Below are 17,684 nucleotides of genomic sequence, written 5' to 3'. Positions count from 1 at the left end.
CCAGGCTGGTGACTTCACTCTGCAGGTTTCTCCTCAAAAAGAACATTGGGTCCACCTTATAGATGTGTTGGGAGGACTTGTGAGTAATCACATGGAAAGCACTGAGAACAATTGCTGTTGTGCAGGAGGTGTTCATGTTAGCCACTCTTGGGACATTAATGTGGTTTTTCTCCTGTGTATCCAGTTGATCCTTTTCCACCCCCATTTCCTCCCTCCTGACTCATGTTTTCTAAATTCTATTCTTTGTTCTTCATTATTCAGGTCCCATGGTCTCACTCTTGCCATTTCCATGTCTCCTTTATGCAGTCAGATCTAACCAGGTCAGTTCTCTACATTTTAGTAGGAGCCTTCTTGTAGCATAGAACTGTGCTGTAGGGACATATGTTTTGAAGGACATTTGACTCTTGTCATATCACTGCACACCAGCTGCCCCCTCACCAGCTCATCCACAGTCGTGTCAGTTCTACTTCAAATCTGGAAGAATTTGGACTTTCACCAATTTCTATGAGTTGCATTATTTTGAAGATGAAATTGCAAATGTCCTCCTGCACAGTGGACCTATGGGACCACGTCAAGTGATTATATCCCGGGAAGAGTTAAGATGGGATTGTAGGGATTTGGGAATCAAACAAACTAGCATTACGTAAGTCTTAGGAATGATCTAGAGTGTTGCCTGAGTGCTTACTAGTTCCTGGGAACTGTGAAGTACTTACCTGACTTTCACAAAAAGTTTAGGAGGTAGTTAGCATTATTCTCTCATTTTACAAGTTTTGCATTCTCATTTATAGAGAAAATGGAGTCTTAGAAAGGTAAATATTCTCAGGCTCATAACTAGCAAGTGACTGACTTACGATTTGATCAGTTCCCTTGGGTTCCAAACATAGGACTCTTAACATCTTGATTATCTTCTCATTTTTCATTTTGTTTTTTTCTGCCACCTTTCCCTGTTTTTTGGATATGCTAGAAAGGGTGTGTGTGTATTTCTTAGTAATATATATATTTTTAAGATTTTATTTATTTGAGAGCAAGAGAGAGAGCATTAGTGGGGTGAAGGGCAGAGGGAGAAGCAGACTCCTTGCTGAGCAGGGAGCCCAATGTGGGGCTGGATCCTGGGACTCCAGGATCATGACTTGAGCCAAAGGCAGACACTTAACTGACTGAACCCCCCAGGCACCCCAGTAATATTTTGTTTTAATGTTTGAATTAATTCAATCCTGCTTTTGGTTTTATTATCCTTGCTCTTTTCTGTAATTTTTGTTTGTTTTCTGAATTCTTTGAGAGCTTAATTTTTTAAAAAATTTCTTTCTTTTTTTAATAATGAAAATATTTAAGGCTATGCATTTACCTCTGAAAGCAACTTTGAACGCATTCTAAGGAATGATAAGTGGTGGTCTCATTTGTTTTGTTTTATAAGTAATCTGTTATTATACATTTAGTTTCTCCTTTGACCTCTTAGTCAATTTTCTTTATTTCTAAGTGGTTGGGATTTTGGATGATCTTGATTAAACTTAGTATTAATTCCTTTATTGTTTATGGTCAAGATGATGGCCTATTGTTTTCCTCTTAAGTCTGTATACAGTTGCATTGCTATTCAGAAGTACATGTAGTTGTGATAATGGAAATACTGGTTTAAAATGAAAACGAGTAGGATTTGAAAATGGTGCCTGCAAGTCACTTATTTTAGTTTAAATTTGAGTTCTTGTTTCTCCAACTGTTGTGTTTTGTTTCTTTTTATTATTAAAATAGAATATATATTCTCAATAAAACTCTTGGGGCACTGTTTCCAGTTTTGGTTTTTTATAGGAAAGTGATCCCTGCCCATTGTGTTAACAACCAGCACTCAGAGCCAGATACCAGTGAAAAAATGAGGAGGTGTTGTTAAGTGGAGCAGGACGACTCTCTAACAAACCCACCAATGTTTAACGATTTTCATGAACTTTAAAAAAGTGTCATATTTTCACTGTGAATCATTTCACATTAAAGTCTGTGGTTTTCCTGCCAGAGTTATCTTTAGCGAAAGCTGTGTACTTTCAGCCCGATTTGGAGCAGAGGGAATATGGGTGAGCTGGAAGCAGATCCCACAAGAAACCCAGGTGTCAAAGGGGGACTTTCCTGAGTATCTGGGTCTTGGTTGCGTTAATATTCCCTGTGACAATCTTAGCCATACTCCCCGACACATGTATGACGTGAGCATGGGTGATTCAGGTCAGTGAAATTTCTCTCTCCCACATTTCTGGCTTCTCCCATTGATCTGTGGCATGCGTGCTGGGTTTTCAAGGAGAAGCAGTGAAAGACACGAGGGCGTGACTGGCATTTGACTAGAGATGATGTTTGCATGTTAGCATTTTCTTTTTCTGTCTCTGGGAATATGGTTTCTGTAGATGCACCGAGACACTGTGATTGCCTAGAGGTGGCCTGAGGAGGGACAGCAGTCCCTGGGAGGCAGGACGAGGCAGAATTACCCAAGGAAGGGCAGGACACGGCTGCATGGACAGAGCCCCCGAGCGGTTCTCAAGTCTTTAACCATTTGTCTTTGATAACTATTCCTCCCTGCCGTGTTTTCTCCAAACAGAAACAAAGATCTAGTGGGGAAAAATTATGTGGAAAAAACCATTTTCCTTTTCAAAGTCTTCCCAGAGAGAGGAGGAAGAACACACCGACAGAACTCCTTGCTCGTGGGCGGAATTCTGTCTAACACTGCTCTTGTGTTTGCTGCTGAGCAAAGCACACTAAAGGCACATTGCAGATATTCAGGTAATATCTGCTTTGAGTCACCTTATCCACTTATTCCTTAATAAAAGTATAAGTGTCCTAGGGCTGCCTTAACAAGGTCCTATAGACCAACGGGCTTAAACAAGAGAAGTTTATTGTGTCACACTCTGAAGTTCAGAAGTCCAAGGTCAGGGTGTGGAGGGTTCGTTCCGAGGGTCACGAGGGAGAATCTGCTCCAGGCCTCTTCCCCAGCTTCTGGTGGTTTGACGTCAGTCCTTGATGTTCCTTGGCTTGGGAAACATCACCCTGATCTCTGCCTTCATCTTACATGGTGTTCTGTGTGTGTGTCTGTGTCCACATTTCTTCTTTTCACAGGGGCACCAGTCATACTGGATTAGGGGCCCATCCTACCCTGGCATGGCTGATCTGACTACATTTGCAAAGACCCCATTTCTAAACAAGGTCACGTTCTGTGGTCCTAGGGGTTAGGACTTCAGCATATGAATTTGGGGGGAGAAGCACAATCCGACCCATAACAGTTAATATTTATTTACACACTCAGTAAATATTTACTGAGCATCCATTATGTGAAAAGTGTGATATGCGGTATTGAGATTTAAATAAATGTGAATGAAATATTTTCCCGTCTCAAACCACTTACAATAAAGAAAGAGATATATAAACGAATATCTGTGATTGGCAGCGTTATGGTCAAGGTAGCTACAAGGAACCATAGTGCCAAGAAGGGAAATGGTCAAGCCTCCTCATGGGGGGAGATGCCTCTGTGGGGACAAAGTTTGAGCTGGATGTGAAGGACTTCAAAGGACTTTACTAGAGAGACAGTATGAGACAGAATGGCGCATTCACTGAACTTCAAGCCATCTTGTGGCAGGAGTGTAGGGCGTGTTGAAAAGCTTTAAGCAATGCTGCTGGACTTTTGGTTTGGCGAACATTCTTCTGATGGACAGCATGGAGGCTGGAGTGCAGGTGGTTAAGTCTAGAGTTTGTTTGTGAGATAAAACAATGGAAATGGCCATGGGTCTGGTGCTTATGTCACCGAGTGGATGACAAGGCCCTTCAATTTGCGAAGAGTGGAACTTGACATGTCTGTGGGATGTCCAGTGGCAGTTGGATTTAGAGTTAAGCAAAATGTGGAAGGACAGTATGGCTTTGAGGATTATTTTGTGTATAGCCATGGGAGTGGATAAGGGGGACTCTGTCAAATAGAAGAGAGGGTCAGGGGCACATCTGAATTTTAGGGGCAGGATGAAGAAGAGGAGTCAACAAAGGAGAGCCAGGAAAAATCAGGGAGGTTGGAGGAGAACCAGGTGAGCACCCCATAGAAGCCAAGGAGTGTGGTAGTTACAGGAAGAAAAGCTTGGACAGAAGCACCTGACATCACAAGTAGGTCATGGGAGATAAAGCCAGTAAAGCCAATGCGCCCTGTGGCTCAGTCTTGACGTTATGCTTTCAAAGTCTTTTCTGATATGTATGTATGTATCACTGGTTTGATATCCAAAAGGCAATTTGAACCTTTACTGAGATCTTTCAAAGGACACCAAAGATGATTCCATTCATAATGCCCAGCAAAATGTTCAATTCTTGTTACTCCCTCTCTGTATCTGTCACTTTCTGAGTTCCCTTGTTCCCTTCCTCTAAATTTTCAAAATATTTCTCTGATCTAGCCCCCGGCACCCCTTCTTTTACCCTAGAACCTCTTATCCTCCATGTTGATTCTATTCTGTTCCTCTAGTCACTCTCTCCCTTTTCCAGCATTTCTCAATTCTTCCCTCATCTACTATCCAAATGGTGCAAGGAACAAGCTGGTAAAGGCAGTGTTCTTGGTAGATCGGGGAAGAGGAAGAGGCTGTGAGTAGCCCCGTGTTAAATCTTTCCCGACCCAAAACAGGCTGTTGGTCATCTTTGGCAGAGTGCTTTCAGATAAGCGGTGGGAGTGCAAGCAGGTTGCAGTGGGTTGAGGATTCATTAATTAATTGGTGGATGAGGTAGTGCAAGAGGTGAGTATAAACTGTTTAGTCCAGGAGCTTGATCTGGAAGCGAAAGAAAACAAGAGGCTGACCAGAAGATGTCAGGTGATTGAGATAAGGTCCTTTAAACATTTTTTTGGAGTGAATTTTTGTTTTGCAGTCTTACTTTGAGCAGAAATCCACATAGGCAGTGATTATCATCTTAAGAGAAAAATCAACACCATTTGCATTGCTCATTATTATTTATTGTCGTTGAAACTGTTGAGGATGAAATTCACAGTTCCACCAGACCTGAAACCTGGATCCCAAAATACAGACAGGATGGAGATCTGAGTGTGGATACACCTTGAGAGGAAGGAATGAGCTGAGCATTGGAGATTATTATTGATGTAGTGAAAGAGAATTCTTTGTTTTATGGTCATAGACTCTTGTGCAGATATTCACCTCAGATCATTTATTCAACAAATATTTATAAACCTCCTACTATTTCTTTTTTCTTTTTTTTTTTTAAAAGATTTTATTTATTTATTTGACAGAGAGAGAGACACAGCGAGAGAGGGAACACAAGCAGGGGGAGTGAGAGAGGGAGAAGCAGGCTTCCCGCTGAGCAGGGAGCCCGATGCGGGGCTCCATCCCAGGACCCTGGGATCATGACCTGAGCCGAAGGCAGATGCTTAATGACTGAGCCACCCAGGCGCCCCCACCTCCTACTATTTCTTAACCACTGCGTTAGGCCTTGAGGTACCTGAGCTCTGGGGGATGTAGCAGGGCAGGTGTATATTCCATCATTTCTGTTCCAAAGATTCCCAGTGGGAAGTGACTATGGGGCTCTTCTATTAGAAGGCTGAGTGATTTAAGTCTGGGAGTAGGGCAGTGGTTGCCATGATTCACCTCGAGGGGGAAGCGGATGTAGACAGATGGCTCCTTGCATTGCATGAGGGCCATGATACTTTGCCTTGACTAGCTGTCTTGCACCTTGGCCCCTTGGTAATAAGGGAATCCTGAAAAGTAGGTGGGACTCAGCATTACTTGTCACCACCGTGGTAAGATTTTCTCAAGTTCAGTAGTTTGAGGAAAGGTCAGTTTCAACTAGTGAAGTAGTTATTTTGTATAATGACATTCACTTTCTCTGCTATGGAGGTGTCTTGACAAGGCTTGCACTATGAGCTGAGTGAGAGTATTTGAGACAATATTTATATACAAATGGCAGTTGTGAAATTTGTTTCTAGCATGTCATGTAGAAATTTGCTTTCTTAAGAAGACTACTAAGATATTTGCCCAATCTCCCTTCCGTGTGCTAATTCTCTTCAAATATCTACTGGTTGACCCTTCAGTCCTGAAAGGTTGAGTGAAGTCTCTTGGCGACTGTGTAAGGTGTCAGTATTTGAATCATGAAAAGGGAGTCTTCACCCTCCCCGATCAGTGAGTTTCTTTTCCAAGTGTCATGAACTCAAAATTTTGTCTAGAGCCTGGGCAGAGGCATCTGCTTTAGGTCAGACCAAGTGATCTTGAGCCCAGCGAGCAGAAGTCATGAAGTTTTGCCTTATTTCTGTTAGAAAAAGTTCATTTCCTCACCACGTGTTATCCGTGGACTCCTTCCCAAAGACAATCAGCAAGTAAGATATGCATAACTTCTTATGTGATCATCATGTAGGAAAAAAAACCGACAGGTCTAAGAACATAGTTCATCACCTCAAGGTAGAAATTGCCCACCTGTTACAAGAGCATCCATGTGAAACCAGAATCTTCTACTGCACCTCCTGTGGTGGAATCAAGGGCCCGTGGTCCAAAGGGCATTCTAGCAGCAGACAAATCGTCATAATGATATTAGCAATAGTAGAAGCCTCAGGAATGGGCCTGCCTGTCCCAACCCAACTGCTGATGCTTGGATTCAGCTTCTTGCTCGTTTATAGATTTTTGTGATCCTCTTCTGTCAGGGTTGAGAGGTAGCTGTGAGTGACAAAATCCATGGAGAGAAAGTTTTCCCATAATCAGAGGAAGTAGCAGGTTGAAGGTGATCTTCATGTGCCCCAGGGAACGAAGGTGTTTGGGTCAGGAGGGTGTTCTGCGGAGGGTCAGCTGCTTTTGAAAGAGTCCCTTCTGCCATATTGGCAAATCATGTATGCTCTTGACTTTTGTGTCTGGACAGCCATGGTTTATTATTGTGTATACGCACTGTTTTCTCAACAAAAATGATCTTCCATCCTCTTACCCATATGCCTACCTCCTGGGACCAATAGGCAAATTAATGTGATGAATGTGCTGTTAGTTCCTGTCTTTCTCCTCTGCACTGCTTTTGTTCCCTTCCCTGCTAAAGCATTTGAAGTTATGTCTGAACACCTAAATAACACTCCACACGCTGCTGCCGGTGACCGCCCAGTGTCCTCAGTGTGAGCAGTAGGGGGTGAAACTCTCAGTATTGCTTTTTCTTCTGTTGAAGTAAGCCAGGTTCTATTTCTTCTGGGAAATAATTGAAGTCTTATGAGATGTACACAAAGCAAAAATACCTAAGGCACTGAAAAATTTTGTGAAAATTTCATCCCAAGGAGATGTCATATAAAGTGAGTATTTGTTTTCAAGTAGGAAAATGTCTCCATGTCGCAAAGAAGCATGATTTGGCTTGTGGAGACATGGGTATTTTCTCATTGACTCATTCAGAACTTTCCTTTGGGTTCTTATATGTGGCAAATATTGTGTGTTGGCAGGTGCTACGATGGTGAAAAATATGGACGCTGGTCCTTGCTCTGTGCTGGAGTTATCAAGCAGTGGGAATGCTAGTTCAAGGTTTGCACAGAGAAATAGTAAAGTATGATCTATGAATGGAAGTGATAAAATACCATACAGTGGGTGCCATGAGTGGTAAGTGAAGGAATGGCTTTGCTGAAGAATTGGTGGGGGTTGAGGGTGAGCTAGAGTTAGCTTAGCAGAAGTGGCATGGGGGGGAGGTGGTGGAGGAGGCCAGAACGCACGTAGGGAGGGCTGTCTGCACAGAAGGGAAAGAACAGTTCTGTTCATGGGGCTGAGGGGAACAGGTGTGGCCTCAGGGTAGAGGAGCGGAGGAGGTCAATTGGAACAAATAGTACAGAGCACGGGCTAATTGATAAGTAGCTCTGTGAGTCGTCATCTGAAAGATCAGCTGAATTTGTTGGTCCAGAAATGAAATTTCAAGCCATGAAGACACATTGCATGCAGCGCAGCCCAGCCCGAACACCACCTGCTGTTTCCATTGCTTCTCGTTTAGGGCACTTCGTGTAAATTGAAATCTGGGCAAGCCTTATTTCCAGAATGGTTGCACTCACAGGTTTTAATTATTTTTCTTCCTCTCTCCCCTATTCTGTGGTTTGCATGCTGAATTCCTGTCACTCTGGAATTCTATAGTAAGGGCACTCAAGCAGCCTAGAGTCTAGGGCTCAACCATTTGGGGCACAGGCTTGAGGAATAATCGGGGAGAAGATGTTCCCTGAGAGAAATCTCTTGTATTTATTTTCAAGGTGTTTTATATGCTGCTAAAGAATGCTATCCTTCCTATATTTCATCAGATCCAGGCAATCAAAGAGCTTTTCCAAATTTTCCAGATTTTTCTAATGTAGTTGATTGCACAGAATAATCAGCAACCCTATTAATGACATTCTGCTGTATCCTTTCTGCTATGTTATTAATTTGTTTTGTTTAATTTTTGGTTAGAAGAAAGGCCTCAGGTCTTAGCTTACTGAATTAATCCGAAGCTTATTTTAAAAAAACAACAACGCTGTAGTTTGGCCTTCCTAAATCTATGGACACCATTTTATTGTCGTTCCTTTTGACACTGTGGATAAAACTGTCCCATACAATTGTTCAGTGTTATTTGGGCTAATCAGAAAAGAATGCTCTGGAGGTTTAAAGAAATTGGTTTTTAAAAACCTTGAGTTGTGTTTTTGGTTTCTGAAGGTTTGGGAGCTGCAAGTAAAGCATTTTTTTTTTTAATAGAGAAAGCTTCAGCAGGGGGTAGATTGCAGAGTGAGGGGACAGCAGGAGTGCCTCTAGATCCCCTCCAAACACATTCATGTCTCTCCCTCTCAGTGTCAGAGTCCAAGTCACCAACCCAGGTGCTGTTATCATCTCTGTGTTCAGGAGAGAATGAGTCTAGAGGGTCTGGAAATGGCACTTCCCAGTGGGAAGCATGGCGGATAGCCTGGAAGAGTGACTTGCCTCTGGGTGGTAAGTTCACATAACTGAGGACAATCCAAGGAGTCCAAGGAGACCCCAGGACTACTCACAGTGACCAGCATCCCACCTTTCACATAATAGGTGCTCAGTAAATGTTTGGAGATTATCCCTGCTATGGACTGAACTGTGCCCCGTCCCCCTATTCATATATATGTGGTGACATTTAGGGGTGGGCCTTTGGGAGGTAATTAAATTTAGATGAGGTCATGAGCATAGGGGATTAGTGTGTTTATAAAAAGGAGACCCAAGAACAGAAGAGAGGCCTCGTGCACGTTCCCCATCCCCTTTCCTCCCTCCTCCTCATACTCTCTCCCTCTCTTTCCCTCCCTCTGCCATGTGGGAACACAGTGAGAAATCAGCTGTTGCGAGCCAAGAGGGGGGCTCTCCCAGAACCCAGCCATGCTGGCAGTCTGATCTCCGACTTGCGCCTCCGGAGCTGTGAGCAAGAGATGTCTGTTGTTCAAGCCACCCAGTCTGTGGTATTTTGTTGCCTAAAATGTCAATACTGAAAATGCCTTTCTAAAGCTCTAAATTCATCGACTCTGAGACCAGTGATCATTGGTATGAACCCTGTGCTCTATCTCCTCAGACTGGAGCAGCCGTATTCAAAGTTAGTGGGAGGCTTGTCTGTCATACTAGGAGTAAGAGAGAGTGGCCCCATCAGATCCCAGACTCGTCAGTGTGTAAAGCCTAGGGAAGGACTACGGATGCCCTGGTGTCCTCAGAGAAGGCCAGACCTGGAGCCCGCCCTGCCTGGTCTCCAGTCTCACTCCCAGGCTTTCCCTCTGCACACCACCCTGTTTCTGGAGCCCACCATGCCTTTCCGGATTCCCTGCCTCTGCTCATCATCTTTCCTAGAACGTTCCGCTGCAGACCTCTGTTCTCTCGTCTGCCCTGTCAAAGAAAAACCAGAGCTGGACAGCAGATAAAGCAGTAAACCAGATTGTATTCTGGAACTATTGCAGTGGGGGAGAGACCCCAGGTTAGAGCTGAGTTCAACTCTGAACAGAGCACAGACGAGCAGGATGGATAGCCAAGGAGCAGGGCGGTGGGGTGGGGGGGGGGGGCAGCCGATGAGAGATTCCTGTGACGAGACATCAGGGGTCGGGGTGCTGGCCAAACCGACCTAGCAGGATTCTAGCTAAAATTGGGCAGAAGTCTGAAGATCGAGGCCTGGTTGGGAAAGGAAGTTGGAGGAGCCCGATGGGAGCCTGGGCAGGAGAGTGTTGGGCTCACACCCCACCTTGCCACGTTGAGCAGCAGCTGTGATTCTGCTCGTGCTGTGGGCCGTGAGCCCCTCGCAGGTCAGTCTGCTTCATCATGGAGCCCCTGGCGCCGGGACCCCCGCCTGCCACAGAGGAGCCCCTCAGGACTGGTTTTCTGAGGGCCTGGGGTGAGCGCACAGTGCTCGCTCTCTCGTGAAGGCCATGGGCTATGCCGAGAACGTTTCCAGCAGGATGTGTTCCTGTCTTTGCTGGTCAGCCTGGAAGGACAGGCACAGGTTGCCCCTGAGGCCATGCTGGTCCACGGCGGCTGCACCATGAGAGACGGATGACGAACAGGGTTTTGGTTCACAGCTCCTGGCTGGGCTCATGAGCTGGTGCGAAAGGCAGAGAGACACCATTCCTCACTGGGGTGGGACACTTGAGTGTCCTTCTCACCAAGAGGAGCCCCCTGTAGACACCTGCATGTGCAGGCCTGGGCCACTGGCTCTGATGTGCCCACAGTGGTCGGGTGGCTGGCGGGAAAGGCCGCAGCCCCCCACCTCCTGTCGGGTGTCCCTTGAGCCACCGCAGGAGCCAGGGAGGTGGTAAACCAGTTTGTAAATGGGACAGGGGTTGAATTACAGTTACAGTTTATTCTATCAAATAGGAAAAAGTTTTAAAATTATAAGCCACTATCACCAGTTAGAAAATACAATTACAAAGTACGTTTTGCCTAAAAAAGTAATAAAAGTCTGCGGCTCACAGACATCCCATGCTGCTCGACCCCAGCCCGACCACCAGGCCCCAGCTGGGGCCCAGCCAGACGGCGAGACCAGAGAGGAACAACCGTGGGCATGAAAACCTTCTCGGAGTGACTGGCAACGTGGGGGCCGCCCGTCTCCCCCAGTGCCTCCCATTTCCAGGCTTCCCCTCCAGGTGCCACAATGCTAGTTCTGAGGGTGACCATCTGCAGCTCAGGTGTGTGAGCCTGTCCACCGTGGGCTGTGTGGGACCCTGAGTACCAGAGCAGAACTAATTACCTGGGGCCCAACACCTACAACGAGAAAAAGCCCTGCATTCTTATCTTCACGAACCCCTAACTGAAATCTAGCACTTTCTTCCATTATGGATGTGGGCACCGTATTGGTTTCCTGGAATGTACCCCAGATGGGAGGCTTAAAACAATGGCAGTGTATTGTGTCACACTTCTGGAGCCTGGAAGTCTGAGATCAAGGGGTGGGCAGGGTTGGTTCCTTCTGAGCTGTGAGGGAGAATCTGCTCCAGGCCCCTTCCCGGCTTCTAGTGTTTGCCGGCCATGTTGGCATCCTTGGCTTGTCGAAGCATCACCCCATCTCTGCCTACATCTTCACATGACATTCTCCGTGTGTGTGTGTGTGTGTGTGTGTGTGTCCAATCTCCCCTTTTTATAAATGCACCAGTCCTACCTGGATTATGGCCTGCCCTAATGACCTTACTGTAACTTGGTAAAGACCCTATCTCCAAATGAGGTCACATTCTGAGGCACTGGGGGCTAGGACTCCAGCACGCCAATTTGAGGGGGACACAAATCGGCCCATAACGGACACTGACCCACACAGTAGAGCCTGTGACAGTGTCTGAAAGAAATCACCGGTATTTTCACATCACAAAAGGACAAAGCTCCTGCTGACTTTGAAATTAAGGTAGTTATCAGACCTAGAGTCAGAGATTGTTGTTAGATGCAGTTAATAAAGAAGTGCATGTATGACTCAGGCACACTTCAAGAATGATTTTGATACATTTATTTCAACATCATTGATTTCCTTTGTAATCTTACATGTTTGGGAGTGGCCAGCCAGGAGGGAGACTCTGGGAGCACCTTCCAGACCATTCTGCCCACTCTCCTTTGGGTTTGGGTCACTCGGTGGACAGTGCACCCCCGCTTGTCTGTGACCCGGAGCTGGCCGAATACCTCTAGCAAGGTGGAGCTTGAAGAGAAGGCGTTGGATTATGAATCGATACTACCAGAGGGCACACTCGGATTAGAACCAGGACAGAAACAGTTCGCGCCATGCATAGAGCTCTTTCCAGCCACCCTGTGAGGCCAACAGTATGATCTCAACTGGAGACAGACACAGGTCTGTAGCATGAAAATACTCTTGTGCCAAATTTGGCCACTGTGTTGACAGAGCCAAATGTGAACAAGATCTTCTGTTTCCAAATTCCTCAATATTTCCATCCCCGCAGGCTGCCTGCAGTTAACAAGGGACTTTTATTTTTATTTTATTTTATTTTGTTTTATTTAAATTCGATTAGCCAAGGTATAGCACATCATTGGTTTTTGATATAATGTTCAATGATCCATTAGTTTTAAAATCTGCTCCGTAGCATCTGAAGCTGACTTACAATGGCAAGTGGAGTAGGGACCGATTTGACAATGGATGCGATATTGCAGAATTGTTGTAGAAATCTCACACTTTGATCAAGGGGCCTGCCTTCCTTACCTGGCCAACTGAACATGTTAAAGCAGACGTGAGCACTTTGGAGTTTTCAAAAAAAGCAAGTCCAGAGTTTGTTTTCCGGGGCCATATTAATCCTGTTTTTAATTTTCTATATATTATGTTTTGGCATCTTATTTCTGGCTGGGGAGGGACTGCCCCTCCCACGGTGAGCCTTTTCTTAGAGATAAGGAAGGCCCCCCCCCCCCCCCCCCCCCCGTGGACCAGGTCTTTAATGTGCAAATGAACCCATCCAGAGCCACACTGCCTCTGTCTGGCCCTTATGCCTCAGGAGACAAGATTCCTGGGCCTTCATTGTCCCAGCCAGGTGCCAGGCAGCTAGGTGTCACCCCTACAGCCAGCTGCCAAAATTACTCAAACTAGCCAATCCTAATCTGTTCGTCCTGCCGTGTGTCCACAAAAATACTCAATAAAGGCCATGACCCGGACCTGTCTGTTTCTCCGGACCAAAACTTGTGACCCTCCTCCCATGGCCTAGCACGGCAAGCCATGTCTCCTGTTTCTAAGAGACCCAAAGTTACATTAATGTTTTCTTTCAATGACATTAACTTGTCCTGGCTGTCATTCAGTCATCATTGTAAATTAAGACCTGGACACAAAATGGGTTTGTTCTGTGATGCACTGTGGCCCGTGAAATGCACTGTGCAAAAAATCAGACTTGGGGTCAAATAAATGCAGGCTATTTTACAGAAGGTATTACCTTTTCAGAGATTTATTTTTATCTAAAATGATTCAAAAAATATTAATGTGGAATAACTTACCTACAGCAAAGCACACAGATCTTGGTTGTATGGCTCAATGAGTTTTTACATATGTAACCACCACCCAGATCAAAAATAAAATATATCCAGCTCTCCAGAAGGGCCCTTGTGCCCTTTCCTGGTTAATAATCCCTCCACCAGAGGTAATTACCATTCTGACTTCTATTATCATTGATACATTTGGCCAGGTTTTGAACTTCTTATCAGTGGAATCATTCAGAACATACTCTTTCCAGTCTGGCTCCTTTCATTCAACGTAATGTCTATCAGATTAGTACATAGTGTGTTTATCAGAAGTTTGTATTTTTTAATGGCTGTGTAACGTTTTATTGACCCACTCTATTGACGGAAATTTATTGTTTACATTTTTGTCCTTTATTGCTGTATTTCCTCTTGGCTCCAAATTCACTCTTTTTTGGCTACTCTGTGAAAATGGCTCTGGGCCCAAGGTGACCTCTCTGCTGTCAGTGGGCCAGGCTGTCATGGAGGTCTGCATCTCAGGCCTGGGTTGGGGGACTTTCCTTGAGTTTCATCTTAAGCTAGAGGCTGGGCTGCTCCTTATTCCTGCTGTTCCTGTGTTCTGAGAGATCGCTTTACTTACTGCTAATCGCTCATCGCTCAGATCCCTTGTTAGAAGAACAATTCTTTATGTTAAACTTTCCCTTTGAATTACTGTGTGGCTTCTCTCTCCTGATCAGACCCAGATGGAGAGCACAGTTCCTGGTTATTATGGGCAGCAATGTGCTCTGCACGTTCTTGGTCACACCCCATTTCTGTTGGGTATGAGCTCAGGTGTGGTTTGCCGGGTCAGGGCGCATAGCTTTCCCTGCAGTAGATGCTGCCAAATAGAAACGGCTTTCCCACGTCCCACTTCCTTTTAGTCATCTCCGTGGGTGGCAGTGGCCTTTCACTGTGGTTTTATTTGCATTTCCCTGATGACTAATGATGTCCTTTCTTGGGCTTTGGCCATTTGGATATTTTCTTTTGTGAAATATCTGTTCACAGTTCATTTTTTAAGATTGTGGGGTTTTTGCTTTGTTTTGTTTTTGTGCTTTCTTTGTTGATACATAGCAGTTCTTAATATAGTCTGGGTAATAGTCCTTTGTCAGATATATGTATGGCACATATGTTCTCCCTTTCTGTGGCTTGCTTTTGAAGTCTTTCCATGGCATTTTTTTTTTAAGATTTTATTTATTTATTTGACAGCGAGAGAGGGAACACAAGCAGGGGAGTGGGAGAGGGAGAAGCAGATTCCCCACAGAGCAGGAATCCCGATGCGGGGCTCGACCCCAGGACCCCGGATCATGACCTGAGCCGAAGGCAGACACTCAACAACTGAGCCACCCAGGTGCCCCATCGATGGCATTTTTTGAAGTTCCATTCATCATCCTTTTCTTCAGATCCAGGAGGTCCTCCCCTGCCCCCGCCCCTCAGCCCCATTAAACTTCACTTTGCAGACTGACTCTTTGGCTTTCCAGCCCTTGGGGATATGGACTTCCAATCCCTTTGTCATCAAGCCCTGTAGCCTTAGGCCAAGAGTCCCACCCACCTGGCCTGGGCAGGGACCCTCTGTTTGACAGAGTTAAGACATTGACTTCGGGGCTCCCCATAGACAGCCTTTCCCTGCCCTAAAGCCCTTAGCTTTGTGCTGTTACTTACTTGTTCCACTGTAATTCAGACATGCCCAGTGTCTCACCTATGCAGAGCCCTCTCAGGTATTAGGTGGACATACCCCTGGCCCTCCGGGTGCTCTGGCCCAGAGGGGGCACAGTGACCCCAGCCTGGAGCCGAAGTGACACCTGCAGAGGAGCCTGGGGAGGGCAGGAAGCAGAGGAGAAGGGAGGGAGGGAGGGGCCTGCAACCTTCTGCCTCGCCTTGATCTATAATTCATGCACAGTACTTATCTACTCCAGTTCCGAGGCTCTGTGTCTGTGTCTGTATTGCTCGTAGGTTGAAAGAGCAAAGCCTGGTGTCCAGAATCTGCTAAATAAACTGTTGTTCCATCCTGACTGGATGGCCAGGCTACACAGGCTGGCTGGCCCAGGTGTGTTTTGAGGTGGGGCTTCCGTCGCAGAGGTTTGCCTGTTTATGACTCTGTCCATGGAGATGCTTCATGCTAAGGGCTCCTGCCTCTGGCCAAACTGTGAGGGACGGAACCTGGGGGGTATAGACTTCCCTTTCTAGAAACATGCTCTTCCAGGTTCTGTTCCTTATTGATGCTAGGTGCCCTCCCCGAATCCCCTTCAGTGGGTCCTTGTAGCACAACATATATAACCAATCTAAGGCGTAAATGGGGATATGAGGTGTAACTTCGTGGTCACAGCACTGGAGGTAGGGAGTGTGTTCCAGTTGCACATGAAAATAAATGCCCTCAGGGAGTGTTGGCCAGTCGGGCCGTGCCTCTTGCTCTTTCTCATGGGTGCCATTTGGGGTCCAGCGAGTGACCAGTGCATAAGTGAGCTGAGCATCCTTCCCTGCGGATTGAGATCCATGTGAAGGATCCTGAGAAATATAGGGGAATGATATTTTAAGGTTTACTAATGAGGCAACCCACTGAAGAAGAGCAAACTTATCTGGGAAAGGAAGCAAAATAGAGAAATGTCATCATCTTTCTTGTGATTTGGTTTTTATGTTTCGTTTTCAAATGTGTTGTGGGGGAAAATGCAATTTGGTTCCCCTTACCCCTTTCCTCAGCCAGAATAAACTACACATCTTACCCCCGTAAATCACTGTTCTCGCAAAGAAGAGGGGCACCTGGGTGGCTCAGTCGGCTAAGTGTCTGTCTCTGGCTCAGGTCATGATCTTGGGGTCTTGGGACCCCGCACTGGGCTCCCTGCTCAGCGGGGAGCCTGCTTCTCCCTCTCCCTCTGCTGCTCCCCCTGCTTGTGCTCTCTCGCTCTTCTCTGTCAAATTAATGAATAAATAAATAAAATCCTTAAAAAAAAAAACCAACAACAACCAAACTATTCTCACAAAGGAAAAAAAAAAAAGGAAATAGAATTCTCAGCGTCCTGTCAGCCACGGCTCAGACGCGTTCTTGCCACCCATGGGCCTCCCATAGTGATTTCTCTGAACTGGGTGGGGGCTCCAGCTGGACAAGACCGCCGTGGGGGCCATGAAGGACAGGGGCCAGACTAAGTTGGCCTCCAGGGAGTTAGCTAGTTCTGGAAGTTTCCATCATTGTTCCATAGCTTTTATGGTAAAGCATTTGGAACAGAATTTTAACTGAATGAAATTTCAAGGTCTGATTTTACCATCAAATTAAGTGACCCTTTTCTTCCTTGCACTTGGTTGTTTTTTTTTTGTCTTGCTGGCCCCTCTGAGCTCCCCCCCAGGATGGCATTTTGAAGATAGGGACACCGAGTTGAGAACTGATGGATCTCTTACCTGTGTCAAATTCTGTAAGACTGTTATGTAGGAAGGTCAATTATTAGTATAAGACATTGGACTGAAGCTGACTTATGGGTCCACCAGGTCCCCTTCCAGAGCTCTGGGTGCTGTCCTAGCGCATCAGGCCCGACAGGCTTCCTGGATATTTGCATATGCTGTTATTGTTGTCAACAGGTGCACCGTGTGGTGGAATCTCTTGATCGCACCCACTTTGCAGAAGAGAAAAACGGGGCTGCAGTGGGGCCCAAATGCTCCTCAAGGTCACCTGGGTAGGTGGTGATGCGGGTCTGCAACACCCTGGGATGGCCAATGGTGAGCAGCTGCTGGTGAGGCCTGGCTGATTTGAATGGTGTTATTCTTTTTGTTTTTTCCTTATAGTGACTCTTGAGGAAGGGAATCATCATTTTGGGTAAACGCAGTGAGTCCAGAACTGGACAGTGCCCAACGGCATTCACTGACAGCTCTTCGGCAAGTTTCCTCTCGGAATCTACCCTGGGGTTTAGTTTTCAAACCAGAGGGTTATCAGAGCCAGGAAAAAGTTAGTTACTTGCTTTCTAAATGTTATAACATTAACATGGGTGGTCCTGGATTTGCTGAGAATGACAGGGGTGTGTGGGCACAAGAAGAAAGAAGCAGGAGATTTAAAGAAGTAACCCCCCCTTCTAAAAAAAAATAAAATAAGCGCCGCTAGCAGGGATGGAATTCCAAGATATGTACGGTATTCCTGCCTTATCTGAGGTTTTGTGTTCTAAGGTTTCGGTCACCCGTGGTCCACCACGGTCCAGAAGCAGATGGTCTCCATTCTGACCTATTGTCAGAAGGTCAGTGGTAGCCCAACGCGACGTCACACGCCTGCACCGCCCGCCTCACCTCATCTCATCACGTGGGCATTTTATCATCTCCCATCATCACAGGAAGGGTGAG

At 45.9% G+C, this 17,684-nt stretch overlaps 1 protein-coding gene across 1 annotated transcript in view; it reads left to right on the top strand.

The window, feature by feature from the left end:
* The window catches only part of B3GALT5 (beta-1,3-galactosyltransferase 5), a 92,903-nt gene that overhangs the window by 62,331 nt on the left and 12,888 nt on the right, over window positions 1–17,684 (top strand). The window contains exons 2-3 of the mRNA XM_045902430.3: window positions 16,935–17,029; window positions 17,139–17,679. The gene's annotated coding sequence lies outside the window, so the exon portion shown is untranslated. The remainder of the gene's footprint in view (window positions 1–16,934; window positions 17,030–17,138; window positions 17,680–17,684) is intronic.

Source organism: Mirounga angustirostris, unplaced genomic scaffold (genome assembly GCF_029215605.1).
Source record: "Mirounga angustirostris isolate CCGP_5_RB_7025 unplaced genomic scaffold, mMirAng1.0.hap1 SCAF_1, whole genome shotgun sequence".
NCBI classification, from domain to species: Eukaryota; Metazoa; Chordata; class Mammalia; order Carnivora; family Phocidae; genus Mirounga; species Mirounga angustirostris.
This window is presented reverse-complemented; position numbering and strand designations above follow the sequence as displayed.